The 16,081-nt window shown below is 45.4% G+C and overlaps 1 pseudogene; it reads left to right on the top strand.

The window, feature by feature from the left end:
• The first annotated feature begins 11,293 nt into the window (after positions 1-11,293).
• Positions 11,294-14,969, top strand: LOC125944257 (uncharacterized; annotated as a pseudogene).
• The last annotated feature ends 1,112 nt before the right edge of the window (positions 14,970-16,081 follow it).

Here is a 16,081-nt window from a genome sequence, read left to right as displayed (position 1 = left end):
GATTTCGGTTTTCTACACAAAAAACTGTGGCAGTGGTATTTTCACAAAAAAGGGGGTTACACCCTGACCCAGCTCTCAAATTAAATCAAAGCCCGTTACCGGTTAAGCAAGAGCAAAAGTTCTTAGGAATCATTTTTGATAGTAAACTAAACTTTATCGCCCACATTAACAGCGTAAAAACTAAGGCAAACAAAGCACTTAACATCCTGAAGGTCCTATCACGTAAGCATTGGGGCGCCGACCGAACATGCCTGTTACGTATTTACCGCTCTGTCGTGCGCAGCATTCTTGACTACGGTTGCATAGTTTACGGGTCAGCAAGGCAGGCGTACATCAAACGTCTTGACCCCACGCACAACCACGGACTACGCTTAGCAACTGGTGCGTACAGAACCTCACCAGTAGAAAGCCTATATGCCGACAGTAACGAACCCTGTTTGGAGCACCGAAGAGCTTTGCTTACAATTTCATACGTGCTCAGAATCACAGCTTTACCTAATCATATATGCCACACTCTTGTTACTTACACCACACACAGAACACACTATGCCAACAAACCACATAGCGTGAGACCACTTATCCTTCGATTCGAAGATATGTGCCAAAGCTACAATGTTCCGAGCGAGGCTCTCAAGGTCGCCGAAAGACCGAACAGACTCCCCCCATGGCATGGTTTCGCACATTTTTGCGATTTTACCCTAACATGCCACAAGAAAAAAGAAACACCGCTTGAACACATAATGCAAGATTTCTTAGAACTACAAAATAAATACAATGACTACACCGAGTTTTACACTGACGGTTCCAAGACAAATGAACATGTTGGAAGCGCAGTTGTATCGGAACACTGGGAAAATTGTCTTAGGTTGCCACAGTCTGCTTCGGTTTTTACAGCCGAAGTATATGCCCTGCTTATGGCCTTGGAAAAAATAGTAACAGAAGATTATAAAAAAGCAGTTGTCTACACAGATTCCCTTAGTTCACTTAATTCTCTCCATAGAAAATCAGAGTGCGAACCTTTCCTCGGCTACATCCTGAGAATGCTCGGCAAATGTGAAAAGCGTGGTAAAATAATTCGTCTCTGTTGGGTTCCAAGTCACGTGGGAATCCCGCGAAATGAAAAGGCGGACAAATGTGCTGCACTCACAGCCTGTAACAAAATTAGACAAATAAATCTTCCATTCAAGGACTGTGTCCGGGTGGTCCGTGCTGCGATCACCTCAAAGTGGCAACACGAGTGGGGCTGCCAAGTAAATAACAAACTACAAATAGTAAAACCCATACTACAGGAGTGGAAGACATCTTATCACCAGGATTCTATGTCGCATTCGCATCGGACACACACATCTCACACATAACTTTTTATTGAAAAATGAACAACAAACGGTTTGTGACCACTGCCAAGAATCCCTAACTGTGAATCACATTTTAATAACATGTCCGGCGTTGGAGGAAAAAAGACAGAAATATTTTTATGAGCTTTACAAAACACTAACACCACTTCATCCATCCCTGATCCTAGCTGAAAATGCACTTGTATCTCTAGACGATGTTTTTAATTTTTTAGATGAAACAGGGTTCTTAAACAAATTTTAATGTAAATGATCTTTGTTGCTTGAAGCACTTTTATCAAGTTACATATTTTCAACCTGTGCATGGCGCATCATAGCCTTAGTTGCTTTTGCGCCACAAAACCTTACATAACTAACTAACTGATCAGGTTTTCTGTAGTCGGAGAGTTACGGAGGTGATGCCAAGCCTTTGTTTCTTTCGCGCTACCTTACATTCATCGTTCCACCAGGGAACACGTCGTTTAGAAGATGATCCGTTTGTTTGTGAGATACATATCGACGCTGCATCGAAAATAAGTGCTGCTAAATGTGCAACTGCATCATCAATACTAAGGATACGGATGTCATTCCAGGTCAAATATGTCAACTCTCTGTATCGCTGCCAGTCCGCTGAGTCGACTTTCCACTGGGGCAGATGGGGTGAGAATTTGTCCTGTTTTGGTAATTTTAAAATAATCGGAAAATGGTCGCTCCCGTATAGATCGTTAACCACTTTCCATTCCAAGTATGGCACGACTGTACTCGATGCAATACTTAAGTCTATGTATGAAAATGTTTTGTTTGCGACGCTGTAGAAGGTTGGTTCTTTATTACTTAATAAACATGCACCTGTAGATAACAGGAAGTTTTCTATCAGGCGCCCTCTGGCATCACATCCAGAGTCACCCCACGGGGTATTATGTGAATTTAGGGCTCCAGCGAGAATATAGGGCTCCGGAAGTTGAGCAATAAAGCTTTCGAATTCTGTTCTGGAGAGTTGATAGCTGGGGGGGGGGGGTGTTAACAGCTTATCAAAACTATTATGGCGACACCACCCGGTGAGACCAAAGCGTCGTTGCGGTCTTTACGGTAAATGGCATATTGCCGCAGAAAGTTTGTGTGTGTACGATTGAGGTGTGTCTCTTGCACACAGAGCACTCGTGGAGTAAACTTGTGTAGGAGTTCCTTTATGTCGTCTAGATTGTGGAGTAGACCTCTCACATTACAATGCATGATCTGTGTAGCCATATTGGAAGTGTTTTGTGGTGTGTGTCAAGAGAAATATGGTAGCTCACGAGACCTTTCCAGGCCCCGTGATGCGGGATTTTTCTCTTCACCCGGCGCGCTCCACGGAGCTACGCCGTTCCTTCGGCGCCTGGGACGCCGGAGTAGTGATGCTTGCATCCATTGCATCGTCCGAGGCGCTGGATGCTGCCCGCTCCACGGGCACACTCAGGGGTTTTTGAGGCTGGTCGGCACGAGCAGTGACCCTGGGGCCGGCAGGTCCGGAGGACTGCTGGCCCCAGGGTCACTGTCCCCAGGGTCAGCAGTCTGGCCCTAGGGTCAGCAGTCCGCCGGCAGGTCCGGAGGACTGCTGGCCCTGCGTTGTAGGGGGCGGAACAGCACTGGCTGCTCCTGCCAGGGGGGCTGAAGGCGTAACCGCCGTCACAGTCTGTGTGACTCGGGCGGCCGCCGCAGGATGTGACGCTGCCCCCCGGCGCGCCACATCGGTGTAGGAAGGACTGAACTGTTTATGGGCAGCAAAACACTTGCGCGCCTCTAGAAATGAAATGTTTAGTTTGACTTTGAGTTGTATTATTTCTTTTTCTTTCTTCCATGACGGGCACGATCACGAATAGGCGGGGTGGTCTCCGTCACAGTTGGCACAATGGGTTGTGGAAGTGCAGATGTCTGAGGCATGTTCTTTGAAGCACATTTTGCACAGGTAGCGCGCCCTCGGCAGCTCTGAGACCCATGCCCAAAACGCTGACACTTGAAGCATCGGCGCGGATTGGGAATGTACGGTCGTACAGGGAGCTTACAATATCCGGTCTCGATTGAATCTGGTAGGTCGCTTGTTCCAAAAGTGATGATTACATGTTTTGTGGGAATTTCCTTGTCGTCACGCCTTAACTTAATTCTTTGAACATTTACTACATTTTGGTCTTGACATCCATCCAACAGCTCGCTTTCACTGAGTTCTAGAAGGTCGTCATCAGAGATGACACCGCGTACAGTGTTCATTGACCTGTGAGGGCCCACTGAAATGGGAATGTCACCAAATGCAACAAGTTTCGACAATTCGTTGTACTGGAGCTCATCGCGCACTTCCAAAAGATGGTCTCCGCTTCCCATTTTAGTGACTTTTGTAACCTGGGCCGATTGCTTCTGTCAGACATTTTGCTACAACAAATGGGGATATTCTACGGATAGTCTTGGTTTCGTGTTGGCTATGTATTACGTGGTACTTGGGAAAAACTTCTTTAGGTTTCATAAAAAAGTTGAATGTTTCATCGGTACGCCCCTTTTCAGGGAGCGATCAGGGAGTAGGGGAAAAGCATTTACCATATAGGTTTGCAAAATTCGGCGGCGATGGTAGCCACCAACCACCGAGCCGAACAAGGGGACGCTACAAGGTTGGAATACCTGGAGACGCCAGCCATGCATCGCCGCTATAACCTAATATAGAATACCCAAGGTTGGATAAGTACACCAGGTTAACCCTTGCCGCCCAGAAATTCGGAAGTGAGAAGTGACTAGAAGACAGGAAAGATGGAAAAGTGAGAGAGAAAGGCTAAAGACTGAAGAGGGGGACAGGAAAAGGCAACTGCCGATTTCCCCCGGGTGAGTCAGTCCGGGGGTGCCGTCTATGTGAAGCAGAGGCCGAAGAGGTGTGTTGCCTCCGCCGGGGGGCCTTAAATGTCCGAACACCCAGCATCGACTCAAGCCCCCGGATCCCCCTTTCCGGCTACACGCGGGATCCGGCTACACGCGGGAGGGTCCAACCCTCGTGTGCACGGGTACGTGGTGTGGCAACACACCAAACGCCTGCTGACGCAAACGCCCCTGCGGGAATGTGCCTACGCGTATCGTCGACGTGGTGCCGTGGTTTTCGTTTCATCCTCGCCATTCCTACTTCGTCATCCGATTTCTGTCATGCCGTCTTTGTCAAGCCATCGTTGCCCCACAGTTGTCGCTATTCCAATTTCATCACGCCATCGTTGCCATACCATCGTGATTAAAGCAAAATCGTCTTCCGGTTGTAGTCACGTCCTCGTTGTCATTTCATCAGCGTCATTTTATCGCCATCATTGCGTCGTCATGAACTGATGGTCATTCAATCGCATTAATTCCGTCCTAGTCATTCCAGTGTCATCCTGCTCTCGTCATAATCATTCATTTGTCATGTGTAGGAACATGTTTGAGCGCCAGAGCTTTATGTTGAGCTAAGCGTTTCCCACCGAAAATATCTCTAACTTGGCCATCTTTTCTACACTTCCAAAAGGTCCGTAAACAAGCGCTAACATCAATGAAAGCTTCGCTTTAACCGATCCCCACAGCGCATGGAATATGCTTTTTTTTCTCTTTCTTTGAAGAGACAAGAAAAGCGGCCTTTCCTGCGCTCTTGCCCCCGACTGCAGCCATGGTGCCAGACTGCCTCATCTTAGCGGGGATGCTTCTCAGCGAACTAAGGCAAAGGTATTTCAAACCACTTTCCGCAGAATTCTCAGGCGAACTCGAATACAACAAAGAGTGACTCACCCATCGTGCCCAGATCAACCATCGAAGGCAGGGAACGTGTTTCTGGCACAAAGAAAAGGAAATCACCTGTTATCGATTCTCGTGACGCTCTAAATAGCGTACAATGCACAAATTATGAAGTTGAGCGCAATGAAGCTCCATGCGGGGTATGCACTACTCAAGTTCTAAATCACATGCGAAATTTTGAAAATTCCAAGTTATGCAACTATGAGTAGAGGTCAATGCTAACTGTGAAAAAAAGGAGATTCAATTCCAGCTGGCATCGACGTTTATGCGAAGTGTGCTTGGGTCGGTAGAGAATGTTTGCTATCAACGAAAGCCAAGGCAGCCTGTGTGATTGACGAAGCGCTTTTCATAAAAATGTTGGATAAAACGTGCGTTGCTAAACCATCTGTCGCGGTGCATGACTCGGAGAAAGAGCATCTGGATGCACATCAGTGAGTGACCAGTGCGTTGCTGCCTCTTACTTATGCCTTTGATTTTTAATTTGTTGCCATGTATTCGTCAGAAAGTACGTATTTGTGTTATTGTAGTAAACACTGAGTTAATAGACATCGCTGTGTTCGTCTTGCTTGCCGCTGTACAGAGTCTTTTTTCGTGCTGCTCGTCTCAAGAATGGAATAGCAAGTCACTCAACAAACCACACTCCTGAACCTTATTTGCGGGATTGCACTTTCATGCTTTAGTGCAAACAACCGTGTTTGCCATTTTCTAGCGCGTGGATGTTACTGTACTGGCATCAGCACTTTCACGAGAAAGCTACACATTTTCTAAATGACGGATAATGCGCGGAGAGTGTTCATGCAACGTTATCGAACATGAAAAATGTATGAGCCACGAAGAGGGCAGGAAGTATACGAGAACTATCTCGAACGAGAGCCTGGATGCTCATACCCGGTCGTTTTTAGAGTGAAAACATCATATGCTAAAGCCTTACCTGCAAATCTTCTTCGCGGACGAGTTTCTCACATATATCGATTCCATCACATACGCTTCTTAGAAACTGCAACAAGTGTACAAAAGTCAATCATGGAACAGCAGAAACTTGCGTGCGACATGTGTTCTGTTTTGTTATTTATTCTGTTATTGCGCCTCTAACTGTTCGTGCAGTGAAGCTTTTACATGGATCTAAACCTAACGAAGCATTGCAAAGATTAAATACGATTTTATGATTTTTTTTCTACTTAATTTATGCGTGACTCCTTTATTTCGATACGACTACCGTCGCTTGTATGATGATGGCCACCATGAAATGATGAAAAGAAGCTGCCCACTTTCTCTAATGCTATTCGCTTAGAAATTACGCTGCTTAAAAATGCGTGACACTGACAACCTTCGACATGTTCACAGTCCCAAACAGTGATATGAACAAGGTTATTCAGTTTGCACTACGACAGAAGATAGATTTGCTCCTTCTGAAAGCAAATGAAAAAAAAAAAAAACTGAGAGACGACCCTAATTCTTGACTTAGGTGTCTCCTAGCGGCACTCGCACTTGGGCGTTGGTGTACCCTGGTGTGTTGTTTGGAGTAACCTTGTGTTTTCCTTGTGTTAAATGTGAGTTATGAAAGGGTTGTGTTACTAGCCGATGTCATTGCGCCGGCTAGGGCGGCTCGGTTTCCTCCTCGCCCGCCGCTCCATACACGAAGAGGAGAAGAAGGTGCGCGTTGAGGTATCCTGGCGTGATGACTACGATTATTTATTGGTATTCCCTTTGAAGCTGGCGGTCAACTAGCCTGCTTACAAATGCCTAGCCTGCATGTTTTAGCACATAGCTCGTAGGCGCCCGTTCGTGCGGCGAGCGTCAGCGTTCCCGGCGTAACCGAGCGATTGAACACAGCGAAAGAGCGCTATAGTTTCGACAGTGTCAGCATCAGTATCTAAAAGAACTAAAAAATCACCTACAAACCTAAGAACTTTTTCCACGAGTGACGGAGGGCGTTTGGAAAGTGCACGGCCGTGAGTGGCTAGCAAGATGTCACTCAGCACGGGCGCTATACATGAATCAATGCAAACTCCGTCCCTTTGTAGGTACGTCTTCCCGCCGTGCACTTTTCAAACGCCTTCCGTCTTTCGTGGAAAAAAGGTTTTAGGTTTGTAGATGATTTTTTAGTTCTTTTAGATACTGACGCCGGCACTGTCGAAACTAGCTGCCGTGATGCTTTATCGCTGTTTACAAAATGTCCTCATCCATTTATCTTAACCCAAGAGCTGCCAGTTGCCGACTCAATTAGATTTTTAGACCTCAGACTCATTTTTAGGAACAACCAGCTGTGCTGGAAGTATAAACCCAGAACTTGCAAAGCTCTTTTACCTTTTAACTCAGCCCATTCAAAGCTCAGCAAGCAAGGAATCGTTAGCCTGATTCCTAATTCACTAATTCCTTTTCAAGGTCTTGTCACCACTTAATGGAAACCAGTTTCGCCCCATTCGCGCGTTGGTCGCGCCGACTGCGCCAACCCACAGTGCATTTCGCGCGAAGAAATTAAGGCGCCCACGCCATTTCGCCGACGGTCGCACACAGCCGTTCAAAGCAGCGCGCGGGCTTGCGATCATTCTGCGCATGCTCCGAAGATACGAGCCGATGGCGCGCGTGTCGGACTATAGAAGGGATGGTGTTTCGGCTGGCGCAGCGCAACCGGCGTAGCGTGCTGGCCGTGAACGACGCTGGACCGCACGCCGATAACGTCGGACTATAGGCACCCTGCATTGCAGTTTGCGCGCGATCTATGCGCCACTACAAGTGAAGCTTAGGGACGGCCAGTGTCAAAACCAGCAAAACTGGAATGACGCTGTATACATTCGCCGTGATACTTTCGATCGCTTATCACGAAAGAAGACTGTAAGAGTTGTAAAAATATCAAAGTGCGCATGCTCTGCATATGATAGCACGCGTTCGCAATCGATATGAGCAGCTGGAACAATTGTGAGCTTGATATCGTCAAAGCGCAGGGCACACCTCTCAAACGAGCGACGATAAGGAAGCCGTTGTCATTCGGAATGTCGTATCATTTTCATCGCCTCTCTAGCGGCCGGCGCCGGCAATACTGGGGCGAAACAAGAAATGTCGTAGCGCAATCTGAACAGTGAACGGTGCCCATAAACGGGCCTTTACGAAGCATTTACTTGCCGGCGCAGCGCCCTTGCGTATTGCGTACGCAGCAGTAGCGGACGCTAAATTAAAACTGTTTCTTGTTCACATGCTGCCGGTCGCACTAGATGGCACCGCCTGTGCTTCCATGAACGAAATGCGACTACGTCGAGTGGTCCCTTCTGCAGGTATTATTACGCTGTCACGTTTCCTTGTATCTTATGCCAAACATGCGGAGTGACGGCCTACGGCAATGTTCAAAACAAGTAAGTAAGAGCGAGCAGGTAATGTAGAAATCAGTGGGGAAATTTTCCCGGCAGCCGCATCGGCACAGGGATAGGGCAGTCGTGTCGTCGCAGCGTGACAAGACAAAACTGACCTAGAATTTCCCCAGGCAGTCATCTGAATGATGCGCATCATTTCGTAGTAACGACGTGGTGTTGAGTGTGAGCACTCAATACTGCTGGCAATCCTAGCACTGCTCAGCGGCTGCGGTCGTCTTGGCGCCATTACGGTAAATGCGACAACGCTGCGGCGACAGGAACTGCTTCGGAAGGCGGCGCAACGTAAACTTATGAGGCAAGCAAACTACTGCAGGTGGCGGCACCAGGTGTGCTGATGACGTTCCGATCCGAAGCCACGGCTGCTCCACAGTTCTGGCTTACTAAAGATGTGCCTAGCGCGGGCCCGATTGCACACGTCACGTGGTCACAGAGACGCGCTCGTGCCACTGCTCGCGCGTTCGTCGTCGTCGTCTTCCACAGCTGGTGAAAACATTGCTGCTGGCTTGAAAGCGATCGTCTTACGCGAAAAACGGACGGACTTTCGGACAGATTTCTCGTTGGGTAACCATATAAATGCTTACGCATTTAAAACCGTCCGAATTCCTGCTGACGTCTTTGCTCCCGCCGACACGCCGCCGACGCAGCCATCGGTGGGCCGTCTACAAACTGTCGGCGTCAGTGCAGTGTGACAGGAGAGCCGATACTATTGACCCTTTTCGCGAAGCAGTTTGTTCTAGAGGAACGAGATGGCGCTATCGGAGGCGCGCCATTGCTTGCCTCAGGCGCAATTCTGCTCGAATCCGAAACCACATCCGCTGCTACCTTGCTACCATGCGATCAGCAGTCGGACCGCTAACGCACTGTGCTCCGTTCAAGCTGCGAAATGTGTAATGGTAGAGGCAAGACGTGTGCAGTAGTTGGCTGCAAGAACAGCGACTGGCACATAAAAATATGGAATGAATCTGTGTGCGAAGTTCACGGACCGCTACTGCACAAGGACTGTCCGTGTTGCCGACCATTCGCGATGCACGGCTTCCCACAAGGATTAAAAAATGCCGTCGTCCGCCAGCGTTGGATCGCAAATCTTCAACGAAAAAAGTTCGACCCCGGAACGTGGACAAGAGTGAGTACCGCTCGTTACAGTGACCAAAGGTATAGCGGCGCCGCTACCGGCATAGTAAGTTTCACGCCGCGTATGACCGGAACCGCGACTTCAGCCTAATTTGCACAGTTTATTTTGTAATGTCGCTTACTGTCACAGCTGAGAACAAGCATTAATATGTCTTCGTTCACGACACAACACGTCCGCTCGAAATGGTTGCCGTTTGCAGTCATCGGCACCTTCATTTCGCCTATCAACAAATAGAAATTCGCCTGGCAAAATCCGTGAACGTCGTTGCTTTTTCTGTAGCTCTGCTTCTGTAAAAAATGTCAGTTAAGTACTGCGCCGCCAACGAATGACACGCAAGTTTTAGTGCTCAGCCTTCACGGCATATTGAGTAATTATGACGCGTAAGCGTCTCGATCAAGACACGGTGCGAGTCACTTTCCGAGTACCATATCCAACACTTACCACGGTTGTGAAGCAGCCCAATACTACTGATCGAGTACACCACTAAATGAGTCCACACGCTCAAATTATTCAACACATCAAATAATCTGACAGCTGCTCTCCCTTATGATAACAGACAAGACTGCTTTCTTGCTTCGCCGTTGCTATTCGATAACAAATTAGGATTAAGAAAACCACTAAGTAAACAACAATTCCAATTTATTTAACAAATAGCCTAAAAGCTTGTGAGTGCCAATAAAACACTGCAGGTTTATTCAAGTCTCTATGTACTTCCTTTCACAGGTGTGTTCGGTCCATTTTGTTGATGGATGTCCCACAAAAAATAACCCATACCCAACACTGCACCTTGGAACACCGGTAATGTGTAATTCTTCATTCATGCTCTCTCGCCATAACTCCTGCTGTATTGAATATATATGTTTTCTTTTTCTGTATTTAAAATTTAGACTATCCATCACAAAGGAAGAAGGCAGTTAAAGCGCCCTGCAGCCTGCATGCAAAAAGCTGAGACTACGGTCACCATATGCCCAGCGACAGCTGACACCAGCACTGAACAGCAGACAGCAATGGACGAGCAAGATGAAGGCGACAGTGAACCCTGCTACAGTTACAGTTACATACCAAATAGGTACATTGCTTATGCCACCAATAGCATGTCATTGCTTTTACGCACAGAACTGTTCTTTAGAACTCATTAAAAAATATAGAATCTGCGTTAATGTCGAATCTAGTGGATATACTCTTGACTATCTACAGAAACAGCCAAAATTGCTTTGGTCTGTTCAATGCTAGCATTATTTGTGACCAAGTTACAAGCTTTTTTGTACAATTCCTGCTTATGATAGTTAATGAGAGGTTACTGCAAGTAAAAATTTTCTGTTTACTACCACCTGTCTCATTAGCACAAGAGATTTAGAGCCTTTATGCTAGTAAAGTTACATGCTCATTATTATTCTAAAGTTTTTAAATTGTAAGTATTGTAAACTGAGTTCTGTTGTATCTGCAAACTTCACTACACAGGCTGACAGAGGCAGAGGAAACACCAAAGAGCTGCTCGGCCTGCGGCTGCAAATGCCAGTTTCTGGTGACATCGGACAAGGAAGTTCAAGCCACAGCACAATTATCTGAACACACATACAGCAAACATCCAGAACAGTCTTCTGTGACAGCGAACAGGGCTCGTCAAACAGCATTTACTGTCTACTCGACTCTCACTTAAAGCTCCTTCAGGTTTTTTACAGGGCTTTCAAAGGATGTGTTTGATGAATTGGTGAGGTCTCTTGAAGCAACTGCTGAGCAGAACTCATTTGTTTTACCCTTCCAAGATCAGGGTGCTGCTGACACTTATGAGGCTGCGCTTAGGGCTGCTACTTAATGACCTCAGTTTCCGCTTCGGTATTTCCACAGCTCTAGTGAGCAGGATTTTCTGCACTATAGTGTCAGCTCTTGCTCACTTTTCTAGAAAATATCTGGTGTTCTGGCTGGCAAGAGAAACAAGTAGAAGAACATTTTTGAGGACTAGCATTTTTGAGGACTATCCGCTAGCAACATGCATCATCGATTGCTTTGAGATTTTTGCTGAGAAACCGGGCAACGTGCTACGGAGAAATCAGACCTACAGTCATTATAAATCCCAAAACACTGCTCGTCATTGCACCCAATGGGTTTGTGATGTTCATTTCCAAGCCATATGGTGGACGTGCAAGCGATCGGTTCATCACATTGGACAGTGGCTTTACAAGGTTTCTGACACCAGGTGATGAGATCCTGGCTGACAGGGGTTTCACAATAGGCGACGGTTTACCAATGGGAGTAAATCTAAGGTTACCGAGCTTTTCAAAAGGCAGACAACAAATAAGTGGCCCTAAGCTAGTAAAGTCAAGGCGCCTAGCAAGGCTCCGCATCCATGTTCAGCGGTCTATAAGGCGACTTAAATGCTTCAGGATACTGAAGTATTTTCCCGCAAGCATCTTTGCAAAAAAAAAAAAAACACTTGCTAATGATGTACTGACTGCTGTAGCCGGGCTGTGCAATCTTCAGCCTCCTTTAATTAAGGACAGAGTGATTTCTGCACCTTCAAACTAAATAAAATAAATCCTCATTTTCAGACAGGACATCAAAGAATAATAAGCAGGCAGGCCCTGCCATCATAAAAATGAGTAGAACAGCACAAGTCACAGGCATGTTGGAAAACAATTACTGCTAAGTCCTGAAACACCTTTCTCAGTTCGTGCACAATAGTTCTTTTACGACAAAACTCTGTTAACACTTTCAGATGCAATGTACGCAAAGACAGTGCATCAACAGCAAAAGCACTGACGAAAGTAATATTTAAAATGGGTTGCATATATCTCGAGACACTTGCGATTGGAATTGTGCTGCAATTTAACATGTGCAAAATGTTTTAGTAAAATGAGTGGGAAGGTAGATGGTTAGGTGTTTTTGCTTGGTGTCAGTATGTAGTTGTATGTAGTGGGTTGACTTCTTTCAATGTGTTTCACGATGTCATGCACCAGGCATAATTTTCAAGCGGCTGAACGAGTGCTTTTCAATACACGAAATAGTTGATGTACGCACATATGGTGTTCCTGTAGCGACTTTTCGCGTGGAGTCCACATTCTGTAATCTTGACAAAACTCACTACAGAACTGAAAATTCTTAATCTTTTCTGCAGCTGTACACTTTCTATGATTCTGAGGAGACAAGAAATGTGGCGAAAGAAAGTTTTCAATCAATAGGTTAAAGTGGCATCTGAAAGGGTTAAGATTAATTATCTGATCAGCTGAAAGTTCCATGCAGCTATATTTGTTTCTAATCAATTACCTTGTGATAATAGGAATCTGTTTTTAACGTCCCTTGACATTTCTTTTGAAACAAATTTTTGTACTTTTAAAGAAGTGTATGCATACTGTTGCTTAGCTTGTGATGTAAACAACTGAAGAAACAGGTGTTGGTTGTGTTCACTATGTAACAATAAAGTTACTACAGATAAGCATGAAGTCTCCGCATTTATTTTCCAAGACTCCTCAAGGGTCATCCAAATTTAGTGTGCACTGTAATTGAAAGCACTGAGTCACTTGCATGAAATGTAGCACTTTCACTGAGCCCTGTCAGTGAGAGCAGGCAGCAGGTGAGCAAAATAAAAGTGCTCCAACTGCGGAACATATGTTTCTAGGAACTCTTTGTCGTAGAGCACCTCAACAACATAGGCCTCCCCTGGTGACCATACGACAAAGTCGCAACGCTCCTTTTGACAGCAGTACATCTGGAGCTGCACCTGAAAATAATATTTGTTCTTCCCCTTCTTGCTTAGACTCAGTGTGCCGTCTACGCTGATGACATCATACTGTCCACTGTTGAAAAGTTCCTTAAGGCTCCCATGTTTCTCCAAAGTCTGGGGAGGGGGGCACTTTATCTCGATAATTGTTGGCGAGTCAGCAATTACGCCATCAGGGCTTGCCCCCAACCATGATGTTTCTGGCCTGACAACCAAGCCAACCTCCTGGACCTTGGTGGCTTTTAACTGCTCGTACCACCGACGAGCTTTGGGCTCATATATTTGCCCATGGCTTACAAAAAAAAGAAAAAAACAGGTACCATTATTACATCACCAAACATTTCGTCATAACAGATTGACATTCACTTCACAATGAATGTTTCCAGTCTTTTCTTCATTTGGTGATGTAGCATGCATAATTCCCAGCACATTAGAAAGAGCTCCAGCAGCAGACGGCACAATTTCACAACACGATTTTGAGCACAACCATCTGTGCTGTTAAGAGTCCCCTTCAACACCAGGTGACAACTCCCCAACCACCTCCCCCCCCCCCTTTTTAAGCTTCCCACATTTTCTTTTTTGAAATCAATTCCATGCCCTTTATTTTTCTTTAGATGAAAGGAAGGAGCATTCACTAAAAGCTACTACATTTAAGAGCTTGAGACGATGTATGCTTCCTCAACATTTCGAAATTAAGCATTAAGAGACAGGTAAATATAGCCATATTAGAAAGCGAAAGTGCACTGGTCACGAGGAAGAGGTACACTATAAAGAAAGAAAAGTCGAACAGAATTACTATATCCTACATATATATGCACAACTTTCTCGGGTGCCAAACACAACAAACAAGGGCAAACCAATGCTACCAAACACAAGCACCATACACAATACGTTACACATGCTGCAGTGTAATAAAACCTTTCCAAGAAAACTCGAAAATAGGAAAATGCACCTTTTGCATTGAACATATACGTGACAAATGTCTCGTAGCTCTCTTAGTGGTATCGTCGTTATGTCGTTACCTTGATTCTGAAATGCATTTAGCAATGTAGCAAGCTGGTAACGTATCGTCTGCTTTCCATACGATGGCAACGACTGACAGCCCACCAGTTAGGATTGCAGGTAGCATACATAATATCATTATTTCGAACCTTGCAAGAGTTTGTTGTGTTTTTCTTTTTTGTATTTAGTGCATAGAGCGAGATAGTTTGAAATCATAAAATGAAACCACAGTTGCAATGCGCATTTTCTTCAAGAAGTCAGCAGTAAGGCACTTGACACACTAAGCAAATGACATGCTTTTCAAATTAAGAGCTTATTTTTGTTTTCAACTGTTGTCGTCGACCAGACAATTTCACTGTAACTAAACATGGAAGAGAAAAAAAGTTGTTCAATATAACATTGACTGAAATAGCAACTTGCAGGCAGTACGGCTGCATAAAACCGACAGTGCGAGACAATTTGTTGACGACAACGTTCTCACATGGGCATCCTAAGACAATGCATCATAAAAATAAACATTTAGTGTCTTCATTGTTGTTCTACCCTATTGTTACTCTCCAAATTTCAGCCAGTATTTATGCATACACAGCATAGGCCATGAGTATGTCGACTCATACTTGCCCCACACTCATTTCACAGGGACGAGGTAGAGCGCTAATGAGTGGCGAAGGTTGTGATTGGACAGGAATGTAAACAATAGTGGGTAAGAGTGCAGTGAATTGGCATCCAAGAACAGGAGTGAGTGTGAACGAAAGTCAGTGCCCAGCGATTTTAACGTGATAGTCTGAGTGCATGGCTGCCAGTGCTTTTTGTGCCACTGGAGAGCTTTGCGTGCCCTCTATAGGACCGAATGCGAGCATAATGGGTCACAAAGGATTTGCTTTCATCGTATACCACAATACCTCGGTGTTCGCAGTGCCCAATGGTGGTGTGAAAAGTGCCGGCAGACATGCGCTCCGACAATCATGTTTGAATCGCTTAGCACTGTGCATTGCCTGTAAAGATATCAGTGAGTAAGTATCATCAGTGAGTAAGTATGACTGAGTATTGGCTTATTCTACCAACCTATGGTACACAGATATTTTTTTGCATGACTTGTATTTCACACGGACATTTTCGAGTCGCTTTAGTTCCACTAACAGCTTCAACGCAAAGCAGCAAAAGCAAGTGAACCTTAATGAGACTATACAAGTTTGCCTCATTGCGTGTCCAAATACAGTCATTATTTCATGTATAATTGACGTACGGCCGAACAATGCATTAAAGAACGTGAAATGCTCAGGACAACTGTAAGGACGTATAATGCTAAGGTATTCAATAATCATTCATTCAGTTTATTCACCAGACAGTACTGGATGGCTACCTAGGCTAAAAGCTGTGTAGACAGCTTGACAGAGGCCCAGGTAGCCGTTACAAGGCAGATACAACAAACAATATCCTACATATAGATGCACAACTAGAGATACATATATGCACAACTAGAGATAATCTAGAGATTCCTTAGCACAACAAAAAATAATGTCTCGGGGCAACATGTCTAAAAGATAGGCCTTTGCAGGTTTGTGTTTTATTGTGTAGTGTAACAGGGAGCAGCCCACAGATGCAAGAGGTCCATCTAGTTCTTTTCCTCGTTTTTCTGCATCCCGTTCCTGTCAATAATTTGTGAACAACAAAAGGGATAATAAATGTGGTGTTTAACAACGAGTAGCTTAGCAACATAAATACGCTGACCTTTTCAGTCTTGCTTACCGCTCTAAATTAA

Source organism: Dermacentor silvarum, chromosome 3 (genome assembly GCF_013339745.2).
Source record: "Dermacentor silvarum isolate Dsil-2018 chromosome 3, BIME_Dsil_1.4, whole genome shotgun sequence".
Classification (NCBI taxonomy): Eukaryota; Metazoa; Arthropoda; class Arachnida; order Ixodida; family Ixodidae; genus Dermacentor; species Dermacentor silvarum.
This window is presented reverse-complemented; position numbering and strand designations above follow the sequence as displayed.